The sequence below is a fragment of the Nuphar pumila genome, chromosome 2 (genome assembly GCF_984573655.1).
Source record: "Nuphar pumila chromosome 2, dmNupPumi1.hap1.1, whole genome shotgun sequence".
Classification (NCBI taxonomy): Eukaryota; Viridiplantae; Streptophyta; class Magnoliopsida; order Nymphaeales; family Nymphaeaceae; genus Nuphar; species Nuphar pumila.
This window is the reverse complement of record NC_143250.1, coordinates 69,247,245-69,258,773: the sequence shown is the minus strand read 5'-3', so window position 1 is coordinate 69,258,773 and position 11,529 is coordinate 69,247,245. Positions and strand designations below refer to the sequence as shown.

The following is an 11,529-nucleotide window of genomic DNA, read 5'->3' as shown; positions in this document are numbered from 1 at the left end:
AAGCTAAGATCACTGAATACAACTATGCATCTGATCTAGTCCAACATGTTGACTAGACCGCATCACCGACTAGACTCATGCCTAACCGATTAGACTGAATTTTCAAATAGACCAAGTCTAGTTTTTTGACAAAAACCAACGTATAGTCTGTTGTAGCAGACTTGTTCAGACCTCCAAAATGTTGTTGGGGTCTGCTTTCAACCTATACCCAAGTAAAAAGAGGAGTTTGCCCTTCTTTGTGCTAGCTGATTGGGTTAGGTAGGCTAAATCGACTAGCTGACTGCAAAAACCAAACTTAGTTATGTTTGACCAACTCAAACCAATGTTAGGACTGACTCTAAACAACCTAAAAATAACACAAAATAGAAAAAAATGAAATAAAATGAATAAAGTAGACCCGGGCCAACCAGTACCCAAGCCCGCACACTAAGCTTAGTCGAATCCGTGTTGTCCTATGATATACCCAGAAAAAACAGCCTATTAAAATCTTTACCATCGACTGCTCTGAACAATGATGGTCGTGAAATATTAACTAGAGGTTCTTGTATTCGTCAGCGAACCATAGCCCCAAACTTGACTCGATTTGACCAAAAATGAACATAAAATGACATCAATAGTGCTAGTCGGTTGGATTCCTGACAGAATCCGACTGCATTGCACAAGATCGGCCTGACATATCTTGAATGCGCCAGGTGTCAGGGATGACCCTCGACTTTTGGATTTTATAAATCAAGATCTCGTTGATGAAATCATGCCAAAATTTAACACAGACTTGTTGGATGTGTCTTCTACAACATATCCAAAATTTAGGTCGATCGAAGATCAACAATTGCCCGAACCTGATCGTTTCTGACCAGATAGGCCTGATGCAGATCCAGAAACCCGATTTGGTATTTGGGTGATTTCGATATGATCCAAAATACTTTCTTTACAAAAAATATACAGACTATCGAGGACAACCTTTTTAAATCAAACATGATTTTTTGATAATTTTTAGATCTGCAGAAGGCTGTCAAATTTTGCCAAACAAGAGATAGGGATACAAGGTATCAATTATATCTCTGTGGTGGTTTTTATGTTGTAGTATTAGAGGGGGTAGGCTGGCCAGCATCTTCGTCTTCACCTCAAACATAGAAGGTAGACGGGATAAGAAACACAAAGCTCAACGAGGGAGGCTGGTACTAGACCTGGAGCAGAGGAGGAGGAGGGAGGCTGCAATAGAGAAAATCATGAATTCAAGAGAAAGAATGAGATATTCCTCTTTCTATGAAGCTTTTATTCAAAAGGGGCAATTATGGTGGATCTGGTCCACCACTTGCCCTTTCTGATTCAAGCTTAAAATGGGAAGGGAGAGGAAGCAAGAAAGAGGAAAAAGACAGTTTTGACTTTCTTGCTTTTCTTCTCTCTTTTTTCAATTAATTTTAAGAGGGGCGATTTTCAAGAATCTCACCCCCACTCACTTTCCTTGCTTTGATATGAGATGAAGAGGGAAAGGGGGCTTTGGAAATCTCCCCCCCCCCCCACCCACTTTCTTCTTTTACATAGATTTTCAAAAATTGGCAAGTCATTAGCCAAATGCAAAAAGGAGGAAATTCGAAAATTCAAATTTCCTGGAAGGTATTGACTTTTGGATTCCATATCCAATCTACAATACACCTTTGATCCAATCCAAATGATATTGGGTCTTTGGTTGTGGGTTGGACCAATTGGATCCTTTGCTGAGATCCAAATCCAAAGTTGTGCTCCAAAACCCAAAATTACATTTTGACCTTAATTCTCAGTTGTGCAATTTCTAGTACTAAGTATGGGCAATTATGTCAAAAAGCTATAAAAATGCATGCATTTGAGTGTGAATATGTAGCCCTTAACGTGCTTCATCAAATGTCCCCATGTGTCTAGACTTTTGCTCGTCCTTGAGTAATGTACTGTCTAGATCTCATGCTTATGCTTTGCAAAAGATAAAGAAACAAAAATATTAATAATTTACATGTTGACTATCCTAACTCACTTTCGTAGGAATCACAGTTGTATTTATCCTATGCAACAAGCCTTTTAAACTTCCAGGTTACCCTGGTGGACGAGTAAAGTCTCGTGAGGGTTTCAAGTGATGATACCCCCAATCATCTTTGTTATGCATTTATGCTTCCTCGAAATATGTAGGCAATATGACATGTATTTCTTTTAGACATTAATTTATGTATCATCAAAACATGTTAGATGCGACATTTAGTTTCCTATACAACACTCCCAGACTCCTTTAGTTGAGATCTACAGGTATCATATAGTAATGAAAACTGCAATGCATTCAAATGCCTAAGTAATTCTAAAGATGATCTCATGATTATGCACTTCCATGTCAACTGATCGCACCACAAATTTTATTGCATATGCTCTTTGTATTTTTCTTCATACCTTGTGCAATGTCAGTGCTCATTAGGCTATTTATAAGGTCCATATAGCGAGCTTTGGGCCAGTGGCTTCCAGATCAGGTGACCTTAGGGCACCAGGTGCTAAGCACCCATGGGGCTTACTTACTCAAACCAAATATGCCACGAACACTAACTAGACATGAAGTTCTAATTTCTCCTCATTTTTGTTTTTCTCGTGAACCACCATACCTTATAGGGTGTAATAGCCCAACTACTTTCATTATTTGGATCACTAAAGCTCACTAAAAATGCATATTTTTTCTCTCTCTCTCTTTTCAATGGTGCTCTATATATCTCATTTCAGTGTCTTTTTGAGACATATTTATCCCTACTTTAACACTATCTTACATGCAATCTCATACATATATGTCTACATGTAATATCTTTGACTGAATTTATCCAAGAAGTATTATATATGGAACGCACATCCTATCTAGCATGCTTAAGCCCTTAACATAAATTAAATCTAATTTAGATACATGTTTCTTACCTAAACATTCTATATGAGCAAGACATGCTTAGCCTTTATATCAGTGAATATTTACAAGTGCTTCTCCTCAAAAGACTGACTCGTTGAAGTCTCTTGCTGGGCATTCTGCCTTAACAGGGGCGGTTCTGAGGCACTGGTCATTAAAGACCGCCAAACCTACTAGGTCTTCCTTGGTTTTGGTTTAGAGACAGGGTATTTTATGGATTTCTTTATACAAAATTGGGGTGGTTTCACCAACCTGGATTATAAGTAGGTGCATATGGATCATGCACTGGTCTGGCAAAACCTTGGGCAGCATTCACTTGCTCCTGAACAAACTCTAGACAGTGAGATACCGTCGGACAGTCTGTTATATAGTGTGGGGGGCTAGCATAAAGCTCGCACACTTGATTCAATGATGTTGGGCTAGCTAATAGTTGATCCACTTTTTTGGCCAACTGATCCACTTTGATTTGTAATTCTTGGTTGGACCCAACTTCTAGAATTTCTTTCTTTTTAAGACCACTTGGATCAAATATGGTCTTTTCAAACCTCAAATGTGAGGCATGGTACATAGAGTTATCACTCAATGTTTTAAAAAGTGATCATACTTCATCTTCATTCTTGAGTATGAATATGCCCCCACAAGCAACATTCACCATCTGACGATTCTTCTTAGTAAGACTGTCATAAAAATATTATACAAATTGTCATTTAGGTACTTGGTGGTGAGGGCATCTTCTCAAGAGGTCCTTGAGCCTTTCCCATGTTTCATGGAATTGCTCTCCTTCCAACTGCAAGAAGCTAGAGATTGCTTTCATGTACTGATTTGTTTTACCAATGGGAAAGTATTTCTTTAAAAAAAAAAATGAAGTTGATCCTATGTGGTAATTCGAATTGAGTCAATGGACTTCAACCAATGCTTCGCCTTATCTTTCAATGATAAGGGAAAGAGCGTAAGTTTTAAGGCATCATAGCCAAAGTTGTAAATTCGCATAATTGAGCAAATTTCTAAGAATTTATCAAGGTGGTGATAAGGATCCTCATTGCTAAGGCCATAGAAAGAAGAAAACATTTGAATAGTATTGGCTTTGATCTCAAATATGTTTTCCCTTACATCTGACCTTGTGATGCAAGAGGTTGGGGTGTACTCATTAGGAATGAAATACTCTCTAAGTGGGCATGTTGGGACCTCTTCACCCATTGCTCTAGCTCATGGAGAGTGGATCTTAAACAAATATTCTGGATTGAGAAGCGCAGGTTAAAGTTGTGGGTCTTGGGAGCGTTGCCCTTATAAATACCACAGTTAAACTCGATATAGCAAATGTCCAAAAAATGGTCTTCTACCTAAACTAGCATGTAATTGCGATCAAACCACTCCACAAAGCATGCAATGATAACAAAAGCAAATAAACAGTCAATCAACACTTGCAACAATAGAGTTATCTTAACAATAAGCAAACTAGATGCTCGGGCTGCTAAGTTGGGTACCCTAATTAGGAGGGTCAGGCAGTAAAAATAAGATAGCTCTAAGGTTAACACACAAGCATGGTTCTAACAATCCTAGTTAATTTACGAAAGCAAACTAACAATCATAATATAAAACAATAAATTAAACTAGCAATCTTAAATAATGAATGAAAGCAAACAAACGATCATAAATATACGTGAACAAACACTAGGCAATAAAGTGAATGTCTAACCTTAAGCGTCGTTTCCTGACAATAGCACCAAAAATTTAGTATAATTTTAACTTTGAAATATATTTTTCAATAAAATATGAGTATAAACCATACACCAAATTTCAATAACCAGTTCACACATGAAAGTGGTGAAGTCCAAGTCGAATCCACAGGGAACGAAGTAAGACAATGTATTCCACACAATTCACTCTTCTTTATTGCCTTAAAATAAAATAAAAAGTTATGTAATAGCAATCGAGCACCAATCCTATTACAAGTGTTCGAGGAGAAATTAAAAATTAATACAACTCAAATTAAAATTGGCCTAAGGCCCTACTTAACTAAAAGAAAAAAAAAAAATAAAAGCAAATAAAATCAGCAACTTGATGTCCTTGTCATGGTGATGTGCATGAGATGGATGCCTTCACCTGCAAAACACAAAACACAAAAAAAAACTTACTTGCACAAGAGTTAGTGTAGCATAACCTAATCTAGACCTTAGACTCTAAGTGCAGACCTAAGTGTAATATTGCATATTTTTCACACTTAGTTAAATTGAATTTTTTTAAAAATTTGGCTAAGTATAGAAGAAAAATCGTTTGAACCTTGATATTAGACCGATGCTTTTAAGTCTAGGCTTGGCCCAGGTCTCATCAACTATGTCTAAACGAGCCATTTAAAGTGTAGGAAAGAGTTTTATTTTTTACCTTTAAATTCAGGTAAAATTCGAGCAAAAATTGGGTTATTTTTAGGCAAAATTTAGAATTTATATTCATGTGATATATCATTGGATGCGTCTCAAAATGCTGAGTGCAAAAATATGTTACTTTTCTGAATTCGAGTTCCGGTTTGCCCGAAAATCATATTTATCCAAAAAAAAGAGAGTTTGTCAGTTCAGATTCAGATTTGATCCAAATTAACATAGATCTGGACTCTATCCAAGACCCATATTAATATGGATTAGGTCTGGTCCAATATTTATTTGTATTTTTGGAGATGGGTTTGAATCTTGGATCTGGATCCATATCCAAATTCATGCCCAATGATTTTTTAGCTTTAAATTCATTAAAATGCTTTAAATTGGAGTTAATTAAGGTTAAGAAGTCTCTCAAATTGATTTGGCAACTTTTGAAAGCTTTGGATAATTTTTAATTATTTAATATTTAATAATTAATTAATTATTTTTTATTAATTTCAAATTTATTTTTATGGTTGTCTAGGACTTCTAAAAAGAGTCCTTAAACATACCTAAAAAGGTTTGAGAATAAACTTTTAAAAAAATTGGAAACTTTGAAAAGTAACTTAAAAAAAAATAAATTTTTAGAAAGGAAGAGAGAGAGTCCTCAAAAGAGGAAACTCTCCTTCTCCAGCCTATCTAGAAGGGGCTTAGAAAGGGGAAGGGGGGGGGGGGGGTCACCCCCTCTTGGTCTATTTAAGATAAAAAAAAAAAGAAAGAAAGAAAAAGAGAAAAGGAAAAAGGAAGAGGAGAGAGAAGGAGGAAGAAGAAGAGGGAAATCAACCGATCTCCAGCCATCTGACGTTCTCACCAGAATGATTTTCTTTGTTGGTTCATATCGCCGACCCCAATTGTTTTGGGATGAAGGCGTGGTTGTTGTTGTTGTATTCACAGTTAAGGTACATGTCTTTTCGCTTGAATCGAGTGAGATATTAAATATAGATGTGTTTTTCATTCATAATTTTGATGAAAATCTATGGGAAAATAGTAGATCTATATGTTTACTCTAAAATATATGAAAGAGGATTTATGGATCCTCTTCCATGAATTTATTTTTTATTTTATTCACCTTGTCAAAAATAAATTTTGGTGTATGCTTTTTTTTATGCTAAAACAAAATTTATTTCATGATAAAAATAGCATGTTATGTGTTTGCGTTATGATATTATTGATTTCCATCGATGATCCATGTTATGGATCGTTAGATGGATGTAAGCATGTGATAGAATACTTTATGTGCATGTATTCGTAAACATGAATCTGCATATTCATGTGAACCTGATTATAAATCTGCATATGCGTACTCTTAAACATGAATATGCATACTCATGTAAACTTGATTATAAATCTGCATATACTTGTACTCTTAAACATGAATTTGCATATTCATGTGAACCTGATGATAAATCTGCATATACGTGTACTCTTAAACATGAATCTGCATGTTCATGCTAACCTGATTATAATTCTGCATGTGCATGTATTCTTAAACATGAATATGCATACTCACGTGAACCTAATTATAAATATGTGTATACTTGTACTCTTAAACATGATTCTACATATTCATATGAACCTGATTATAAATCTGCATATATGTGTACTCTTAAACATGAATTTGCATGTTTATGCTAACCTAATTATAATTCTGCATGTGCATGTATTCTTAAACATGAATCCGCATATTCATGTGAACTTGATTATAAATTTGCACATATGTGCTCTTAAACATGAATATGCATACTCATGTGAACCTGATTGTAAATGTGCATATACATGTACTCTTAAAAATGAATGCATGTTCATGTAAACCTAATTATGAATTTGCACATCCATGTACATTTGAAAATGAATCTGCATAAACATGTACTCTTGAATATAAATTTATATATTGATGTAAATCAGATTATAAATCTGCATACACATGTACATTGGTTTTCTATTATATAGTAATTAATATCTGTCAGTCCAAACCTGACAGGTTGGACGGCCTCTGTAATGCCCCAGAATTCCAGCTTGGAAAAAAGAAAATCCTTTAGATTTTTAGAGTAATTTTTTTTTTGAAATACATTGCGCAAGGCGAAAAAACCAAAGGGGAAAAACAAGTGGAAACTCTGGCGGGTTACAGAGGAAACAACAAGGAGAAATATTATTATCATCACTTTTTACAAAATGATACAATACTTTCCCCTACAAAAGACAACTGACAAGATCTCGAGGTTCTAGAGTGTAGGTTCAGTCCTTTGCCTCACATCGAGCTTCATCGCACCACGAGAAGCAAAACACTTGTATCCCCATAAAACGGGGTTAGTACTCTTGCGAGCTGGTGAGTAATCAACCACGATGCACCAAAACCAAAACATAGCATTTACATCATGGTATAACTAATTAACCAAGGAAACAACATAGTGAATTTGCCATAATGGAACATGTAGAATATCTCAAACAATGCATATGAACAAGTGAACATGTATGTGTATCGTGGTGAGACATTTAGCATATTTGGAGTGAGAAAACTGCAATAAGTAAATGTAATAATGCTAAGTAATGAGTGATAAGATCATGCACTAACATACTTGGACAGCACATCAGACATTTGAGCAAATGAGCAAGGAAAATACAATTCTAGCATCTTGATCACAATAAGCAATAGGATCGGAATAATGCGACTAACAAGATGATGGAATTAACAGTCGCATTTAATGGCTATAATAAACATTTCAGCAATTAGCTATTCGAAGTAAGACCTCTCTAGAAATACATCGCACGAGATGCACTTAGAAGGAAAAGTGCGTGTAACCTCACGTTTCTAACATTAGTGAGCTTAACTCACGAGGTGGGTCCATCGCCCACACTAACTCGCCACGGAGTTCTACCATCCCACAAGTCTCAATGACATGGGTATATCAATTCCATCGACATGTCTAAAGTGTAATCAATCATCGTGCCACATGTCATTATCCCATGATATCTTGCAATTGCGAGCTACCATATCTACGCAACCAAAAGTCATGTGCGTTGAGAAAATGTGCAAGTGTCAAGTGACATGAACATACATTGAGAATTATAGTGCCCGAATTATTGATCCAATAATTCCAATTAAGTGCGAAAAACATTAAGCTAGTGGCTTCCTTATTGTTCTTTGTATCGTAACATCGCATATGATATTAATTTGGTACATGTATTTTGTAAACCACACCATCGCGTGATATGCCAACAATAATGCACATAGGTGACATAAAGTGCAAGTGAAATGTTATCATACATATGGGAAATATATATTTGCGTTTACACGACGACAAGGAAAACATGTGCTAAAATATGATGCGGCAAAAGTAGTCGTGCTTTGTCTTGCGAAACTAAACCAAACGGCCATCGAGGCCACGACATGGGGAATCCATGATATAGCGAAGATGGAGACCAGCAGCATGCTGCCCACAACTGCTGCAGCAACACCACACGGAGGGCTGCACCATGGCCACAATCTGGCCTTGAAACCGAAACATACCAACCCAGACTGCCAACCAAAACACTGCAGCTGCACTACCCGGTGCGGCTCGGAAGTGACACCTCCCAAGGGACCCAAGTGGGGTACTGCTGACACGTGGGACCAACAACCTGCTGGTCTGGACAGAGGTCCAGACCCATGCAGCTAGACCAGGTGGTCTCTAGAAACCCGACTGAACCAGGTGGTCTCTAGAAACCCGACAGCAAGTCTGGACATTCGGTCCAGACTTGCCCGCACACTGGCACCTGCATCACACCACCTGAACCGAGCTCGATTAAGGTGCTGCAATGCCTGGCGCACGCCTGGCACAGACCTGAGCACCCCGTGGAAGATGGTAGCCTTGTTGCAGACCCTTCCACCATGAGTGGTGGCTGCAACATAGGCAGACCACACCCACGACACCACAACCCCATTGGGAAAAGAGAAACAAGAACCCCCAAAAATGAAGCATTTGAAATGAAACATCGAAAGGAGAACATGCTACACTCACATGCAATGCATGAACTGAATCTGCCATGCAACTACCGAGAACCCCCTTGTACTCCACGAAATGGCGGAAGGTGGTTTCGATGCTCAAACCTTAGGCAAAAATAAAAAAACCTCCTCATACTCTAAAAATGATGAAAGGGGAAATGAGAAAACCAACATGCAACACAAACCAAAATACTCATCCACCGAACCTTCATGCATGTAATAAAATGCATCTTAGGCATTCAGTTTCATGCTCATAAAGGAAGATATACCATCATATACATATTTTAAAAAGAAAGCAAAAACGTGCTAATTGAGGATGGATGAAACCTCACATTCGATGCGTGCCAAAATGGAAGAGAGGGAGGTGCACTCCCAAGCTCGTGGTGCAGAATGGAGTCATGGCTTGGTACCCACCACTACACCTAAGCTCAAAGGAGGAGCTTGAATCCCCCATTCATGGGCTCCATGAAAATCGTGGGGTGTGAGGGAGGGAGAAAGGAGAGGAGAGAATGAGCGTCCTCTCTCTCCTCTAAGGTTATATATGCTAGGGTTTCCAATGGATGGCTAGGATTAGCCTAGGGAAGATGGAGAGCTAGGGTGGTTTCACACCCTTCCATGCAATGGCAATCTTGTGATTGCCATGCATGGCCGCCCAAACACACCACACAAATTTCTCTTTTCAAAATTTTCAAAAAGTGTTTCAAAAATGCCACTCATTTAAAATCTTAATTGAAATTTTTACAAAAACACCCCATGGCTACCGCCCCTCTCTAGCCAATGGGATTGCTCCAATTAAGCTACCAAAAACATTTTACAAGAGTGCCATGGGCTGCTGCCCACTTGGCCAATCTTTGGCACTCTTTCAAAAAGAATTTCAAACCTTACCTCCATTCCACCACCCAGCTTGGTCAACCCTTGACCAGCTGGTCCACCAAGGCCTCTAACGTCCTATATGGGGGTCGACCAAGGGCTTGGGTCACCCCCTAGTCGGATCCAAGGCCAAAACCAATAAAAAAGTTTTATTTACACATTCAATTTCAACAAAATTTTTAAGACATATTCTTATTTAAATTCCCAATTACAACTAAAATTTCAAAGCACCTTTTTAAATTTTCATCTCTTGCGAAAATCGTTTCTGTTATGACTCATTCCCTATCGATATACGCTTTCCACTAATTCACATGAAATAACAAGGTTTTTTTCTTGTTTGGGCCCCAAATTTGGGGTTCAACTAATCTTATATATTATGAATTTGATTTTGGATTCTCGAAAATTAATGTATCATAGATTGCCTTCAAATCACTCTGCACATCTTATTTATGCGATTTAGGGCCTCGTATATTCATTTTTATATACATATATATGCATATAATATATAATTATATGTGAAAACCTTATAATTAATGCAAGCAATTTCCATCACTGAATCATATCATACATTGCATTTTCTCAGGAAAATCGCGGGTCATACAACCTCAGCATAGTCGGGGTCTATCTGATTCTGAACTGGGCACCATAGAGCACTGTAGGGCGCGCAACATGTTGTTGGGCATTACCACTACCCATGACAGCAAGCCATATGTTAGCCAGTTAGGATCTGCACGTCCTCAGCATGTTGGTCGAACATTTTGCGACATTTTTCATGTTAGTCTTGTCTTTAATATATATATATATATATATATATATATATATATATATATATATATATATAAGATATCCAGGGTGCACATCGACTGTCTTTAAAAAAAAAATAGACCCAATGGGTGGTCTGGTCAGAGCAGGCCAGACTTGGTCAGCACCCCAAATAAGGGATGGCAAGTCTGTTTACTAGGCCTGTTGGACCTTGTAAGCTCAGTCGAGTGGGCTCTGCTGGGCAGGTTGGTACCTTTAAGAAAACAAAAAAAAAACTAAGATTTTAAAAGTTTTAAAACTTTTCTTTGATTGTGACAGGCGGGTGGCCTGTTCAACCCGACTGTTTGGGTTCAGCTGGATCGGGTTGAACCCCAACCGACGGGGTCGGCTAGGCTCGGTCGACCCACCTTAAAAGAAATTGCAATACCCTTATGTGCATTTAAATCTAGGTTGCAAAGTTCATAAATTTCTAGATTTGTTATGCAGTTGCTTTAATTCTAGCACATGCAAATGAAGGAGATTTATGCATGCTCCTACTTAAAAAACCGTACTTGCTTCTGTTCTAAATGAGTTTGACTATCATATTTATATAGAAATTT

At 37.6% G+C, this 11,529-nt stretch overlaps 1 non-coding gene across 1 annotated transcript; it reads left to right on the top strand.

Annotated features, from left to right (window-relative positions):
• Positions 1-3,618: 3,618 nt before the first annotated feature.
• Positions 3,619-3,724, top strand: LOC149845702 (small nucleolar RNA R71). The gene has a single exon (XR_016430712.1). It is a non-coding gene; the product is annotated as a small nucleolar RNA R71 (small nucleolar RNA).
• The last annotated feature ends 7,805 nt before the right edge of the window (positions 3,725-11,529 follow it).